This window comes from Protopterus annectens, chromosome 8.part0 (assembly GCF_019279795.1).
Source record: "Protopterus annectens isolate FY-2018-M chromosome 8.part0, PAN1.0, whole genome shotgun sequence".
Classification (NCBI taxonomy): Eukaryota; Metazoa; Chordata; order Ceratodontiformes; family Protopteridae; genus Protopterus; species Protopterus annectens.
The window spans coordinates 1,933,754,431-1,933,772,321 of NC_056741.1; the positions used below are offsets into that span (position 1 = coordinate 1,933,754,431).

The following is a 17,891-nucleotide window of genomic DNA, read 5'->3' on the forward strand; positions in this document are numbered from 1 at the left end:
AATAAATATCTAATGATTTCGCAACATGTGAGACAGAGGGGCTGATTTACTTAGCTAGATGTAAGTATGGTAGTTTTTACAAATGAAAAACAGCTCCCTATTGAAATGCTGGCACTCAAAATGCTTGTGATGACGTGGAAAAAAAGACTGAAACTGCAGAAGAACGAATCTCTGCCTTTGCTCTTCTCCTTTAAACTTCTTTGTTGCAGACAGACAAGCTCCTCTGTACCACCCATAACACCCCAACTTATATATACTACCTCCAAGGTCACCCGAACGTATATATACTACCTCCAAAATCACCCTACCTCAGAGAAAAGGGAATAGTCTGGGAAATAGCAATCTCAGACTTTGTATATATACAAGTCCATTTTTTTCTGCAATTCAGCCTCCATGTTTAGGGACTTGCTCTATTGGGTCCTGACATTTTAAATATTTCCATAAAAAATAGTGCATAGTTTCAAAGTTAGAATAAAAGAACACATAGCTGACATAAGGAAGAAAGCAGGGACAATTGCATTGTTTATAAACCTAGAAAACACGTAGATTAGATTGTGGAGTTTCGACTTCAGGTTGTAAAGATAGCAGTTCTGCTACATTTAGAATAAAAATGGCAGTTACATCTGAATAATACAAATGAACAAAGACTTGATGATGCTGTGCATTTAAAACCATACCTCAGAAAGCAAAGTATATAGAAATTTTAATCTACATTATGTGCAATGTAAAATGAGGTATGTGTCATTTTTATCCAAAAGTGATTGTAAATAACAGATATTAAGATTTTAGATAGGTTTCATTATTTGAAGTAAAATAGTCATGTGACCAAGCTTCCTTAAATTGACTGCTAGTGCAACTGATCTGTGATACCTAAAGGAGGACTTGTATTTTGTCTGAAATCAAGTGCTAACAGTGTCTGGGGTTATTTATTTATTTATTTATTTTATTTATTTATTTATTGCCATTTGTTTATCAAGATAATCCACTGGGCCATTAAGAGCCCATTTTCAGTGGAGGGGAGAAAAACTCAAAAAAAAAAAAATATATATATATATATATAGAACAATATTGAACAATTACAAAAATTAGACCAAAAGCTTAAAACCAATGGCTGGGCACAATACGAAACCAATAAAAAATTGCCTAGGTATTCAAACTACTCAGACAAGAAAAGTAGATTTAGCACTTTCATTCATTTAATGCACAAACGTCATTAGAGCAGGATGACTAAACATTCAACAATCATTTAAATAGTAAGTCATACATCAAAGTGCAGCCAATGGAAATAAAAAGCAATTCATTAAATAAGCAAGGAACCAAGAAGCCAATAAAACATCTCATATTAGCATAAAGGGTGGGAACTAATAAATAAGTCTATTCTTTAAAATGCATTTAATATTTATGAATTGATTTAACCCCGGTGGTTGATCTGCCCAGATCTGCCACCCTAAGTTCCTTAATTTCAAGTTTAGTATTAAAACCATCGACAAAGAAAAAAAGAATCAACAGCGTTGAAAACAAAAAACACAAACTTCCAAAAATTCTGGCATTCTGTAGCATGCTTTGCCAGGGCATTAGTCAAGTCCCTTCTCTTAATGGCAGCACAATGGTCGTAAATTCTTTTATTCAAACTTGAGACTCATATATAGTGTGCAGGGAACATTATTTGAAGCTTCTGCTGTAGAGGTAGACAGCCTATTCCAAGTAATTGTATAGGCAGATATTATGGGTCTATATTAGTTATTCAAAGAGGCGTTTCATCGAACGCCTCTTCCATCGACCCGTAAACCACAAAAACACAAAACAGTGAACAAGCATATAAGCAAATTTCTTTCCCTAGGAAAGAAATTGCTTACCCTAAACAAAAAAACATCACTACAAACAATACAACGTGGGGTCTTCACCCCCCCCCACACCCCCCTAACTAAATATACCAACTCTGAGATTGCACTACAGTGGGGAAAATGGCAAAGTAACAGAGTTGGCCTATTGACCATTCGGTGTTTTGTGTTTTCGTTATTTAACGGTCGATGAAGAAGCGTTCGAAGAAACGTCTCTTTGAGTATATAACAGGAACCCGATATTATATATAGAGGTAAAGTGGAATCAGTTGGACTAGTAAGTGTATGGATATAAAAATATTTTTTGAGTTAAATTATAGTTTAAAAGTTTTTTTGTTGTTGAATTTTTTTTAAGTTTTACAGTTAATTTACCATTCCTAACGCTTCATGACATGGCACAGATGTTAGATTAAGCTGTATAAGGAGATTGTCAAATAAGAATTGAAATAGAGCTAGTTTTATGGCAGAGAAGGATAAAACCTTGACTATACTGAAGGTGCCTATGTTCATTTAGCAGCTTAGATGCCTGTACCAGCTGGCCTGGGAGGATGGGAATGATTGTACATTGTCAGCTCGCCCATCCTGTAGGGCCAACATCATCCTCTGGCCCTCCCCCTCCATGGTAGACAGCTCTAGCTCACCACAAGGTGACAAATACCATGAGTACTAGGTGTTACATGAACCTGTTAAGCCACGTAGCATGCAGAGGCCATGTAGCATGCAGAGGCCACGTAGCATGCAGAGGCCATGCTTCCCTTGGGAGACACAAATGGAGATAATGGGGACAAAGGCAGAGCTGCCATGGGAAAGTGTAGCCTGCCTCACAGGACCAACAAGCTGACCCATTCCCTACCATTTGAGTGTCATCAGGGAACAGAGGGACAATTAGGTTTCTCGGGCCAAAATGAACAAGGAAATTAAAATTGCTGAATACAATCAGCATTTAAAAAATAGAAATAAGTGTCTATCAACAATGGATTAGAGTACTGAAATCAGGCAGCTTGTTGCAGTTCTACATCATTTATTTGCTGTCTGTATCCTTTAAGAACCCGGGTGAACTAGTGCTGTAGGTCTCTTCACTGGCAATTCTTGACAATCGTGGCATGGGGTATATAAATACTTAGATTTTAGATAGCTTTTTAGGAGACTACACATGTAACTGAATGTAGTAGTTTGTTAGAATTGAGAGCTCCTAGAAGACTTATTCCTGACTTTTAAAGAGTCACTTGGGTTAGGATCAGGTGGAATAGGGCTATGCAGGGAGGATCTACAGTATAGATTGAGTCCACTTTATTTAAAGGGTATTTTAAAGACAGCCGTAAACTGGTGAAAGCTTTGAAGTGCTTTTAAAAGGGGCAAATGTTATGCATTTCTAGGTTCAAACATGAAGCTAGTTACATGATGCAAAGTCAGCCATACTAGACATAAACTGAAAAAGAAGAAGAAATTATGGCTGAAATACAAACTACTTCATGGAGTCTTCATTGTATTCAAGCTCCTCAATTTTAGACATGACCTTTTGTAGTTCACTGTTTTCTCTCTGATATTTTAAGACAGGAAACATAACTCATTAATACGCATCCATTAATATCTCCTTTAGTGTCACTTTAAATGTTGCCCCTATTATATAAAATTGAATGTTCTCATCTCACTCATTCTCGGAATGATATTTAGTAAGTTGAAGTACCTCTTCACTAACACTCATTTCCTTTAGCAACTCAAGAACCTTTTTAGAATGATTACCTTGATGTGATGAAGAGTTTATGTATCTCAGTGATGTTATGAGCAATATCATCTAGGGTTAACCAAGACAAGTGAGTCATGGCAGAGGGATAAGATTAAAGATGCTCCAGACAACAAGCCACTGCAGTATATATGCCAAGAAAACCCCATGAACAAAAGCAGCCAGAGTAATGCTGAAATTATATCAGAGAATACGACCCTCAGCTTAAAATGCATCCAACAAATTTCTAGGGAAGACACGTTGACAAGTGCACGTAATGCTAGAGTTTCTAACGCAGGTGGATTAAAGCCAAAAGGATGTCCATCTGCAGAGGGGTTTAGAGATGAAAGGAAAGTCCGATACTGCAAAGGGCTATACAACATTGGAAACTGGAATGTAAGAATTATGAACCAAGGTGAACTTGAAGTGGTTAAGGAAGAAATGGCATCTTGGGCATCAGTAAACTAAACTAAACTGGAATGGTCATTTTACATCAAATAATGTAATGAGATCAGGAATTTTGCTGAAGAAATGGAATAACCCCTATAATTAATGAAAGGGTATCAAAATTTGTGCTCAGTTACAATCTAGAAAATTATAAAATGACTGCAGACTACAGGGTACACCATGCGACATTACAGTGATAGAAGTTTATGTTTCAACTACAGAGCCTAAGAGGAAGAAGTTGACCAGTTCTGTGAGAATCTGTACCAACTTTTGGAAACAAGACAAAAAAAGATGTTGCATTCATCACAGAGGATCGGAATGCTGTTAGTAGTCAAAGTATAAATGGAACAACAGGGAGACTTGGGATTGCAGCAGGAATTAAGTGGGACATCAACTATTCAAATTCTACCAAGATAACTCACTGGTCATAGCAAGCACTCTTGTTCAATAGCCTAATAAATAACTTTACACACTGTTAGCAACAAGATGGTCAGTAAAGAAAGAGTGACAGAGATGGAAGAGTTTTATACAATCAATAGAAACAAGAACTGGAGTGGACTGTGGCTCAAGACCATCACATTTGTATTGCAAAGTTTACAATTAAATTAAAGAAAACTAGGAAAACATCTAGGCCAGTGAAGTGAGAAATGAGCTTGACTGTTATGAACTATGGACAGAGGTTCATGATAGTGTTCAGGAGGTAGAATCAAAAATATTCCAAAGATAAATTTAAGAATTCAAATGGCTCATTGTGGGAAATTTAGAAGTGGCAAAGTAAAGAACAAGAGCAAAAAGAAATAGAGGTAGGAAAAATATGCCAAACAGAATGCAGAGTTTAAGAGAATAGTAGGGATAGCAGATCATACTTATATGTGCAATGCAATGAACTGAAAGAAGACAGTAAAATAGGAGAAACTACACATCTGTTCTGGAGAAACTTCTGGAGAAAAATGGGCATGACAGAAGACAAAGATGGGATGGAGGTAACAGAAGCAGAATATATTAAGAAAAGGTAGCAGGAATCCACAGAAGAACAATAAACCAAAGGCCTTACCAATGGCATGTTCTCTGACTGACTGACACATATCCTGCAGGGTGAAGTTAGACTCTAGAAATTCTAGTTAATAACAATGCTAAAGAAAGTGACAGAATTCCAGCTGAATTGTTCAAAATCCTGCAAAATGATGCTGATACAGTGCTGCTGTGGAATTCCAGCTGAATTGTTCAAAATCCTGCAAAATAATGCTGATACAGTGCTGCTGTGGATTTGCCAGCAAATTTGGAAAACACAGGAGAAAAACAGCTAAAGCAAAGGCAAATACAGTGCTGCCAAGATATCCAAACAGTAAAGTAAAACAGAACCACTGTAAACCATGCACAACTTAAACCCAAATTTATTTTTGCAAGATAAAACTTTTACCACAAAATGGCTTCCTCAGGCAAATCTAGAATCACAATCCAAACCTTCAGTTTAAATACTAGATCATAGGTCACATGAGTAAAATACTGGTCATGTGATGGATTTAAAACCCCATTACATTTTAAGAGACCTCTTGACATTTAAAAAGGTAAAATATATAAAAATAAGAGACATAAAAATATACGCAGACACACACACACACACACACTCACACACACACACATATATATATATATATATATATATATATATATATATAATCTATATGTTATGAAAATGTGTGTATAAAACAGTATATAAAATATTTAAAACAAGAACTTTCTTAAATTATGATGAGGACTTATTAAACTTTAGAAATTATCAGAGAGACAACATTTAAACTTTCAGATGAAGTTCTTTCAGTAACGGTTTCAAAGAGACAAAGCCATTTAATCCAGGTGGAATGTGTGCTTTTAAGCGTAAAATCCAGTAAAATTCATCTTGTTCAGTTGTGTGTGTGTGATGTTCCCACCAGTTACAGATTCGTATAAGACGTGTAATATACAGCATTTAAACATGATTGTGGCCTTTATCGATGTGATGCTTGTAAAGAGCATTAGTGAGAACCTGTCATTTGGACTTAGAAATATGACTTCCTATTCACACTTTAAGTTTCTGGTTATTTTTACTGACGTAGTTTGCATCACATTTCTCACATAAAGCTAGACATACAAGGTTTCTAGTGTTACAGTTCCCAAATGCACGTAACTCAAAATCAAAGCCAGTAACAGGGTGAATAAAGGAACCCCTTGTATAAACATACCTGCAGTAAACACAGTTACCACATCTAAAAGTCCCTTTCTTGACAGTCTTAAAGGGCATACAATTTTTTGGCTGTTCTTTATAGCCTAACAGCTGTTTCAAGTTTGAACAGTTCTTATAACTGAAAAATGGCTTATTTGTAATTGTAGAACTCACCTCTGGTATATCTTGTAATATATGCCAGTATTTATTAATAATTTGTTTCACTTGAGTGGTATTTCTAATATATGTAAGTATGCATCTGTGCTTAGTATTATTACTAATACTGGGCGGCGCAGTGGTGCAGCAGTTAATGCTGTCACCTCACAGCAAGAGGTTCTCTGGTTCGATTCTCGGCTGGGGTGCCTTCTGTGTGGAGTTTGCATGTTCTCCTTGCGTTCGCGTGGGTTTCCTCCGGGTACTCCGGTTTCCTCCCACATTCTAAAGACATGCATCTGGAGCATTTCTCCCCGGGCCTCCACTGAAAACAGGATCTGTGGAACCTAGTTGGACTTTCCCGGTCAACAAATGTTAAATAAAATAAAATTAGAGGCAGGGTTTGTGCTTATATTTCTAGCTGTATGTCGATGTACTACTGTATCAAGAACAGTATTTGTAGCATAAACCCTACCGGTAAAATCTGTAGTCATGTCTTCTAGCTGACTGTTCATTAAGGCATCAGATGTGTTCAACCTAACTGCTCTCACCATTTGGCTTTTAACTACATTATTAAATATAAAGTGTAGATGCATACTACTCCTATGCAAGTAAGAGTTACATCTGACAGGCCTTTTATACATGGTGGTACCTTTTTATCAGCCACCTTAAAAACTGTCACATTGAGAAAGTCAGTTTTATCTCTTGTAAAGTGTTAAATTTAAGGCAGTATTTGAGATGTATTGATAAAATTCTTCAGAAATCTCTGCACTACCACACCATATATATATATATATATATATATATATATATATATATATATATATATATATATATATATATATATATATATATATATATATACAGGTCATCCACAAATCATCAGAAAAATACAACATTTTCAGAAATGGATTATCGGTGGATAAAATAAATCTCCATTCCCAAATGTACATGACTATGTTGGCGTAGGTGTTACCGACGGGTGTACCCATTGCTATTCCACCCTCCTGTTTATATAATGTTTGCTGAAACAGAAAAACATTATTAGTGAGAACCATATTTAGCAGTTGATATAAAGTATTGATGCATGATTGGGTGTATTCAGCGAATTCAAGGAGACATTCCTTCACTGACTGGATACCAACATTGTTGGGTATCACAGTGAAGAGAGAATCTATGTCAAGGGTAGCAAAGTACCATCCATTCAAATCACTGCACTGTGACCATGTATGTATACGTTGGAGAAAGTCAGAGGTGCTCCTAATAATGGTACCGGTCTTATCAAAGTCTGTCCTAATCGTTTTTTCCAAACATTTGAAGACAGGCTCTGTTAACCAACCCCTAGCTGACACTATTGGTCTGAAAGGTCAGCTGAGTAAGATTTATTGTATTTTGGGTATACCATACATGAAGGGTAGGCTAGGGCTCTCTACGTACAAGTAATCAAACATCTGAATGCTTATCTTGCCTTTATTAAGTAGTGTGTGGAGTACCTCTACAAACTTACATACTATGCTACCATAATCATGTCTTGTAATACATGTGTAATCTTGACTACTCGGCATATCTTCCATGTTTCTAATATTCTTCTTCTTCTTTCAGCTTTTTCCCAGTTAAGGGTCACTACAGCAGATCACCTGTCCGCTCATGATTGGCAGTGAAGTTTTTATGGTGTCAAGTTGCCAGGCGCACACCCAACCTTCCACAGAAGGCACACCCACGCACGCATACCTAGTGCCAATTTAGAGTCCAATCCACCTACAGCATGTCTTTGGGATGTGGGAAAAAACTGGAGCACCCAGAGGAAACCCATGCGACCACAGGGAGGACATGCAAACTCTACACAGAAAGCACCCCAGCCGAGGATCGAACCAGAGAGCATCTTGCTCTGAGGTGGCAATGCTAACCGCTGCACCACTGCGGCTGCCCTTTCCATGTTTCTAATATAAGAACATTTATCTAGTACAACAATGCCTCCACCTTTATCAGCATTCCTTATCACAATTCTATTATTGTTAAGAGATTGCATTGCTCGATATTCATTCACAGTAATGTTATAAAACCTATCAAATTTCTGCTTGTGATATAACTTATAAATTTCACACCTACAGATCACTCAAACACCTGAGTAATGTGGTTACTGAAAGAAACATAGCTACGTGAACATTTTGCAAAATCACAAATAATATCCATATTGTTTGACCCAAGCTTGTTTTTCAAGTTCAGGTTTCATACAAAGTACTTAAACTCATCTAAAGTTTTAGAGACATCTGATGTATGTGGTGGCATAAATGTTAATCCCAGCTTTAAGACCGATAGCTCATCTGTATTTGGTGCTGCGGTAGCGTTGTCGCCTCACAGTAAAACGTTATCCTGTTCGATTCTCAGCTAGAGCGTCTTCTGTGTGGAGACATGCGTTAATGGGCGTGCCTTCGTTGAAGGTTGTGCGTCAGGGCTGGTAACTCGGCACGTAAAAATCTGCTGCCAATCATTAGCGGACTGGAGTTCCACTGTGGCGACCCCTAACCGAGAAAAGCTGAAAGACACAACAACAACAACTGAAAGAACTTCATCTGAAAGCTTAAGCGTTGTCTCTCTGATAATTTCTAATGTTTAGTAAGTTCTCATCATAATTTAAGAAAGTTCTTTTTTTAAATGTTTTGTATATACATTTTCATAACATATACATATATATATTTATATATAATATTTTTATATATTTGAATGTTATGTGCCTTTTTAAAAGTCAAGAGTTCTCTTTAAATGTCAAAAAGGTTTTTGAAAATGTCATGTAGTTTTACATCCATCACCTGACCAGTATTTTACTTATGTGATCAATTTTCTAGTATTTAATCTGCAGTTATTTATTTCTTTATTTATTACAGTTTGATGACCGGGATAGTCCATTGGGCCTGTAAGAGCCCGTTTTCAGTGGAGGCCCAGGGAAAAAAGCTCCACGGGATATAGACAATTTTACAATAGTTATACAAAAGTAAACAAAGTAGTACAACAGTGAAAAATACAGAGATAATATACAATTTGTTAAAAAAGACATAACATTTCTAATCCTAGGTAATGATTTACAAAAGTGGGATTTGTGTAGTCTAAACATATTAAAAGTACAGGCATTTCACATGAAAAAAAAACATGTAAGCAAAACATTTATGTGCAGATAAAAAAAACAAGCTTAGAGAGAATAAGGTGAGGTGGCAGAGGTAAAAGGTGGTATGTAGTGGAGAAAGGGAGTGGGTTGGGGGAAGTTTATGAGGTACAGGGTAGGAGAGGAAGTAGAGGAAAAGGGCAAGAGAGCACAGTGATAGAAGGTTGAGGTATATAGTGCATGGGAGATGGTGTTAAAGAATTTATGTGGTAGAGGTACAGGAACATTCCCACTTTGAAAGGAGGTGAGATTGGAAAAGAGTTTTGATGATTGAGTGGCTCTGAGTATTTCGAAGGGTGGTAGCAAGAGAATTCCAGAGTTTAGCTAGGGAGCAGGATAATAGTAGGTGGACATGGGGTCAACAAGGTTTATATATGTTTAGAAGATTGTGGTTTTCTGATCTTAGAGAGCGGTTGGGAATGTTGGCGGTTAAAGAGGTGGACAACTAGAAGGTCTGAATATGAGCTTGTGAGCAGTAGTAAGTCTAAGGAGTTTGAGGTAATTAGGAAGTTCAAGCCATTTCAGGGAGTGGAGAGAGAGAGAGAGAGAGAGACAGTGATGCAATGAGATTCTGGAGTTGGTGGCAAATTTGGAGATTTTATTGTAACAGGCTTCCAACTTGCCCTGTAAGCCTAGCTAAAGATTAGTGAATAGGTAGGCGCTGTGCATAACAGAGGGAAGACGGTAGAGGTACAGGTGTGGCTGGTGGAGGGGGTAAGGTAATGATTGTGTCTATACAGGAGACCTAGTTTTTGGTGAGTTTTTTGATATTAGTTTGGATATGGATGTCAAATTTTAGATTTTCATCAATTATGACACCGAGCAGTTTGGTATGCAATACAGTTTCTATGGGGCTGTTATTCTGAGCAGTCACTGTAAAAGAGTTTTTGTCTATATTGGTGTTTTTGGATGGTTTTGGTGTTTTTCAAACTGAAGTTTTGGATTGTGATTCTAGATTTGCCTGAGGAAGCCATTTTGTGGTAAAAGTTTTAACTTGCAACAATAAATTTGGATTTGGATAGAACGTGTGCATGGTTTACAGTGGTTCTGTTTTACTTTACAATTTGGAAAACACAACAGTGGCCATTAGATTAAAAAAGTCAGTTTATACATACAGAAGGATTCATGGGAATTTTGTATGTAAATTGATATGTTGCATGTCTTATGACCACTGTAGTCTTGCTATCATTGATGTTAAAGACTTGGTTTCGGTTACACCCTTTGGAATGTGGCTGGAGTGGCATCATGAGTCTCTCATTGATGAAAAGACTCTTTCCCATAATGATATCATTATGACTGAAGAATGTATGAATATAGTGCTCCAAAATCAATTTTGTATTCTTTGAAGGAGAATATTTTCAAAATGTTGAAGGAGTTGCAATGGTGGCTCCTCCTATTCCAGTGTTTACTAACATAGATATGTGGTTGTGGGAAAAGAAACATATTTTTGATAGTTGTTTTTGGTCTAAAATTGCATTGCATCTTAGATTTCTTGATGACATCTTTATTTTTTGGGGTGGAATAGTGGAAGAAGATGAACAATTTTATTTATCAACAGTTCTGCTGATTTTTTTTAATTCACTACAATGGTACATGCTAATTGCATTAGTAATTTGGGTGATTGGGTTATTATGAACAGGAAGGAAAACTGATTAGATTCAAGCATTTTCAGAAAAGATACTTTTTCTAGTGGGCTTGGTTAATGCTCTCCAAGTTGGTTTCAGACAACGATTAGTTTCTTATAGAACATAGCAAACTGTAGTCATTGTTAGAGATTGAGGGTACCATGACTGAAGTGATGAAAGAAACTGTTTTGAAAAGAAAATGTCTTTTTGACCAATTTTAAGAGATCCTGAGCATGATGGATAATTTAATAACAACTGGACATGTAACATAGATTATTCAAAAGACACAGTTCTCCCCTTTGGGCAAGGTACTGGTGAGGTGAAGAAAGCAGTTACAAAAAATTGGATCGCAGCATTTGGATATGTTGGTCTGATGAATAAGTTAGGAAACAAAATTCTGTATCCAACAGAGGACAAAACTGTAAAGATTTATTGGAAAAAGAGCCCAATGACCACCCACAATAACAAGCCCCTGTAATGTATGGCATGGTTAAATGCAGGGCTTCTTTCCCTAGGATTATTTTGTACAGAAGAATAACAGTTGTGGCACCATGGGAGTTGTATATTTAGCAAGTTTCCTAACATAGTCATCATTTTACAATCGCAAAGCTGAGCATACCTTGAGAGCACAGATATATGAGCATATTTATGCCATAGAAAAACATGACTAACACATTATGTAAGCATTCAAAGGTATGTGGCAGTTTTAATAAATTGTTATTTTTTTATCCTAGACATCCTGATATGGAGAAGGAAGGCGATTTGAAAAACTTACTAGAATCTACGGACTTGTACTGGTAGTTATTAAATGCATCCAGGATCTTGGACTGAATAAATGTGTATCTGTTAACAGAATTCTGTATTTTAAGTCTATGAGATTATGATAGTATACACGCATTTTATATATATATATATATATATATATATATATATATATATATATATATATATGTGTGTGTGTAGTTTGCTATTAAAACATTGAACATCAGAATGCAAACCATTCAAAAATGCGGTTTACAGGTTCGATATTTGGAATGCTAAGTAGGCTGGAATATTGGACATTAATTCAGGCGAAGACGAATTTGACTTCTGTAGTCGGATATCCCCTTTGCAGACGGACCACAACCATACTGCACAGTGCTGACAGTCATATTTTTGCAAGGTGGCAAGCCCCCCCTCCACCCCCCCCAATGTATGCATATATATTATTCTACAAGTGACAATTTTGATTTATGAAGTTTTACTGTATGAAAAGTAATTTGTGTTGAGCATTAACACTATTACATTTTAAAATATATTAAATTTAACATAATAGTGTATAAAAATTATTTTGATTTTTCTATTGTTATTGGTTGTTTTACTTATATGTGATTAGTTAATTAATTATTTAAAGGGGTACTTGGTTGTGGAATTTCATTTCTGATAAAGTTCTAACGTTCTAAAATATTACGAATGAAAGCGCTTAACTGGAAACCAATGAAATTCACTCTTTTTCATATATTCATGGAAAGCAGTTATTGCAGCCTTTTCTGTAGAGATCATAACACTCTATCACAATATAAAAAATAAATAAAGCATTCATAGAGAGGTGAAGAAGAGAGTACAGGCATGGTGGAATGGGTGGAGAAGAGTGTCAGGAGTGATTTGTGACAGACGGGTACCAGTAAGAGTGAAAGGGAAGGTCTACAAGAGGGTAGTGAGACCAGCTATGTTATATGGGTTAGAGACAGTGGCATTGACAAAAAAGGCAGGAGTCAGAGCTGGATGTGGCAGAGTTACAGATGTTAAGATTTGCACTCGGTGTGACCAGGATGGATAGGATTAGGAATCAGTATATTAGAGGGTCAGCTCATGTTGGACAATTTGGAGACAAGGCAAGAGAGACGAGTTTGCGTTGGTTTGGACATGTGCTGAGGAGGGATGATGGGTATATTGGGAAAAAGATGTTAAGGATGGAGCTGCCAGGTAAGAGGAAAAGAAGAAGGCCTAAGATAAGCTTTATGGACATGGTGAGAGAGGACATGCAGGCGGTTGGTGTGACAGAGCAAGATGCAGAGGATAGGAAGAAATGGAAAGAGATGATCCACTGTGGCGACCCCTAACAGGAAAAGCTGAAAGATGATGATGATGATTCGTATTATTGCCTAACATAATTCCTACAACATACAGCTGGACACAATCTGATTCCAGATAGGACTGCTTATGTAAATACACCTTTTCATAGCTGTAGGGAGAAATGACCATGAATGATGAATGCATTGACTATAAGTATTCTAGGTAACATTTAAAGATATGTGTGCATGTTTTAAATGTGAGGTGTTTTGAAGAAATAGTATGAAGTTCAGAGTATGAAATGGAATTTTCTTGTTCCATTCCTAAGCGGAACATAAGTAGTTTTACAGTCTCTTCAGAATATCTTTATCAGTGTTATACAACAGATTTCTGAAAATAACCTTAGCTTAAATGTTAAAATCCAAGAACAAAGCATACATGTAGTACAGAGCCAAACAAGCTTCAACATGCTTCAGCCCATGGTGGCACAGAGGTACAAACTGGTGCCTTTTACCAATCTAAGTGAGAAGTTTAATAAAGTTGATTGCTTATTAGGTACAGAATGGCTCATCAAGCAAGGCACAATGTATGGTATCAAAGGCTTCATAACAACAGAAGCCAGGCAGTATCCTGGATGACGGGTTTATTTCTAAGTGACCACCTTTATAGTGATGTCATACTGCCATGGGCTACCCAATCACAATTTCTCTACAAGCCTGGCAAAGGTGTACCATAAGAATGCAAGACAACCATGGCCTTTCGTGACATACTCAACACTGTGTGACTACTGAACAAGAAAATGACAGCGGCCAAGACTACAGCAAAGGTAAAAAGTCTCAAATAATGAAGATCTGTGCACAAAATCCATTCTGACTGTCTTGGCATCTTGAACCTTTCTCAAAGCTCATGCACTTGCAGAGATCTCTTTTCTTCAAACAAACCTTTTTGAAGAAATGTAAATTTCAGTCAGTTTTGTGACAAAACTTTTTGTATAAGTGTCCTGGACATCCATTATATACATTCCACAAGTATTCAAACATCAGCAAGAACAAATATTTTGCTTTTATGTCAAACTATTCGAAGGCAGATATACCACCCTTCTAATTAGTATGGTAACACAGATATCTCTGTCTGCTATTTAGGTTTCAGCTGTAGTGTGTTATATGTTTGTTTATAAACATAGCCAGATAATCTCTGAGTGTTCACTGAATGTGCAGTTTGTGCATCCTGAGGATATAATACTGAATATTTTATACTTTTAGCAAGGATGACAAATTACAATGTTATCCATTACATGTAGTCACATTTATGATGATACAGACTATCTTCTTATATGCATTGTCTGACTGCAAATATGTGCTGTATTTTGTCAAAATTCTTTCTGCAATTTGTGTCAGAACTTTTCTCATCAGGTCACTGATGCAGATGGACTTAAATGATTCTGTGGATATAACTAAGTCATCAGGTTAGATTTATATAAAAGACAGGATGATAACTTGGCTTACGCAGCAACTGCTGTTCTGTTCTATAATTGTGTCTGTATCATCACATTTTTTGTCGGTAACATCACAAGGACCACCCTTCCACAATAATATGCTCATTTCTAGTACACTTTAATATTTTATGATACTTCCACTGATAAATATTTGCAATCACTGCAAGGCACTCACATATAAATTAGCAACCTGGGATGAAACGTTATGTGAATATAATCATATATCCCTTAATAATTAATACTCATATTTAATGTATTTCTTCTTAACCAATGTCTGGAATCTTCTGTTACCGTAGTAGAAAATAGCAATTCAGCAGCTCTCTATTCTAAAAATAAATAACGGCCACAGACCCTAGCAGAATAATCTGAACTGTCGTAAGAATCAGTAGCATCTCCTTAGTTTTCAAAGGCTGCAACAGCACCAAATGGCAATGCACTGCAAGTTAAATATTCTAAGCAACCAAGCTCCAGCAGAAATTTCATCATGCACACTTCATCTCTGTTTACAGTATGGGTCAGCAGTTAAACTGCTGTTACAGTATTTCATTCCCTAGTGTGTTCAATAAACTACTCCTGGAGGCCAAGAATTGCATTTTCCCTAGAAAGGTTTGAGCCTTCAAAGGCAAAATAAGACTGTTAGCCCCATTTAAAAATACAACTACGGCTACCTCTATATATAATTATACATCTCAAATGCAATGATTTTGGCTTAGCATTATCATTTTTTCTATTAGATATTGCCATGTCCTTTTCCTCATAAAAAGTATAACTGTTTCATTGTGCATGTTATTAAATAAACTAAACCTATACAAAGATTCCTTATTAACTCTATGAAGCTTAGCATCTAATACCTTATTTTCAAAATAAGAAAACACTTCTTATGAACATTTATTGTGCCTTTTAAAAACTAATATTATTATTTTTCATCTATGGAGGTGGACAGGTGTATAAAACAGTGAAATAATCACCAGTAAAGCATTTACTCATTATTTGTAGAAATAAAATATTGTGCCCCCCCACTCACCCCCCCCCCCCAATCTCTCCCAAAGATTTTCATTGAACCACATTAAGCATAAAAGGGAAATATCACACCGCAGGTATACGACAGTAGAAATAAATAATTAGGTTATCTTCGGAAAAAGGGGAATCCATGGAGGCATTCATGAAACATGGGGCAGGTGAAGAAAGGATAACAGAAATGGGAGGGATGATTTGGGGAAGAGAGGACTTCTAAATGCATTTAAAGGCAAAATAGGCAGGCTGTCACTTTCTGCTGTTAAACACATGTAATATGATGTAAATGTAAGAGTAATGGGACCCCCAGAACTGCTTCAGATTTTCAAATAAAGTTTATGCAAATTAATTCCATGCACAACATACGCTAGTTTTCTAATGCACACAAACCAGTCACTAGACATGACACACATTTTTTAATGTAAATAAGTAACCATGGAAAACTATGTGACACAGAGTCTGCGGTTTAGTTATTCAAAACACGGACTAAATATAGCAAACAGAGCGAGTTACCTGGCGAAAATTACTCCTGTTACTGCCAAATGGAAAATAAAATATTCCCATTTTACTCCTGCACATCAGATTGTTTAAAGCCTGCAGAGATGGGGCAGAATTTAACCCTTGCCTCTCGATCCTTACCTTAAGCCTTTAGAACCAAAGTTGACTTATCTGTAGGGCACTTGTACATATACACAAACTCTATAGCAAATAACTTCCACTGGCTCTTTCATCAGACTTTAAGGAGGGGATGATAAATTTGGCAGCTCTTACGGCTCCAACTGGACCTTGCCAAATTGCAAAAAAGGGGGGTTAGGAACATATGTATACATTTATAGTGCAGGGTATATAACAATAAATACTGGGCGGAACAATAAAATAACATATTGTACTTTTAGCAGTGTGGTCATTACAGATGCTGGCCGATGTCTAACCATTTAAACGTACAAACGTGTTATTTTACTCTGCAGATGCCTCTCTGCAGGAACATGCACCTGCAACGCCGATATTGCACAGCAGTGTTATGAGGTTATGCTGCTATAATGCCTTACATATGAAGTTGTAACATTTCTGCCCTTGCAATGCATTTAGTAAAGCGTGCCACCTACCTGGCTAATGTCCGTCAGGGTGATGTCATACACTTCCAAGTAACTGAAGGAACTTTCCACCTAGAGGCAAATGGAAAGAAGACAGATGTAAGTTGTCGCATACAGTATAGGAGCCAGAGCGGGCGCAGCAAGGCAAAAAAGGCAACCAGGAACCCTCAAGTGGTCACTCCGAGCGTACTGCTAGTCCATTAGGTTTCCTCCCCGTATTTCACAGGCTCGATCACTGAGCCACTTGCTTTTCACTGTGCTTGTCGTTCATAGGGGGCGCTCTGCAGGATCTCGGAAGCCAGCTCACGCAGGCAGCCAATGAGAACACAGCAGCAGCCTTCGCAGGAGGTGCGCCTACAGCTGCTGCTGCAGTACCTGCTGATGCGCAAGGTTGCTTGATGAGTGGTAAGGGTGAGTGGGGGGTATTTGCAACTCCTACAATCTGCATTCAGGTATTATTTTTACCAATCTTTTTTTTTTCCTGCCGCAGGAACACAATGACAGACAGCTGTAAAATGATATTAAGTAACTGATAAATTTCTATGGTACCATCAGTGGAGCATTTAATACGAGGTTCTGCTAAATCTCTTCACACTAGCATTCCATAAAGATCAAATTCATCATAACTGAGGTTATACATGTGTGTTGGAATATGAAACTTGTATAAACAGATACAGTCTCCGGTTCGATTCTCGGCTGGGGTGCCTTCTGTGTGGAGTCTGTATGTCCTCCCTGCGTTCGTGTGGGTTTTCTCAGGATGCTATGGTTTCTTTCCTCCCGTATTAGAAAGACATAGATCTGGAGCGTTTCTCCCCGGCCTCCGCTGAAAATTTGCTTCGTTCCAAGTCGGACTTTCCCGGTTAACAAATGTTAAATAAAATGAAAATAAATAAACCCATTAGTACATTTTAATTATAAGAATGAGAGAGAATATACAATACAGACTACAGTATAATTCTCAAAGCTTGTTTTACGCAGACCGAAAACCTTCATTTCTCTTGCATTCTTAATTATTCTAATTTTAAAAGACTCACGCTTGTTTTGCAGATATATGCTATTTCTGTACACCCTGGGAGGCCGTGAT

General features: G+C 37.0%; 1 protein-coding gene across 3 annotated transcripts in view; it reads right to left on the reverse strand.

Moving 5' to 3' along the window:
* LOC122809736 (capping protein, Arp2/3 and myosin-I linker protein 2-like) overlaps nucleotides 1–17,475 on the reverse strand; it is a 1,549,910-nt gene extending 1,532,435 nt beyond the window's left edge. For 2 of the 3 annotated variants that reach the window (XM_044081445.1, XM_044081446.1), the window contains exon 1: nucleotides 16,820–17,475. The gene's annotated coding sequence lies outside the window, so the exon portion shown is untranslated. The remainder of the gene's footprint in view (nucleotides 1–16,819) is intronic. The other variant, XM_044081444.1, reaches the window with a different exon arrangement.
* Nucleotides 17,476–17,891: the final 416 nt, after the last annotated feature.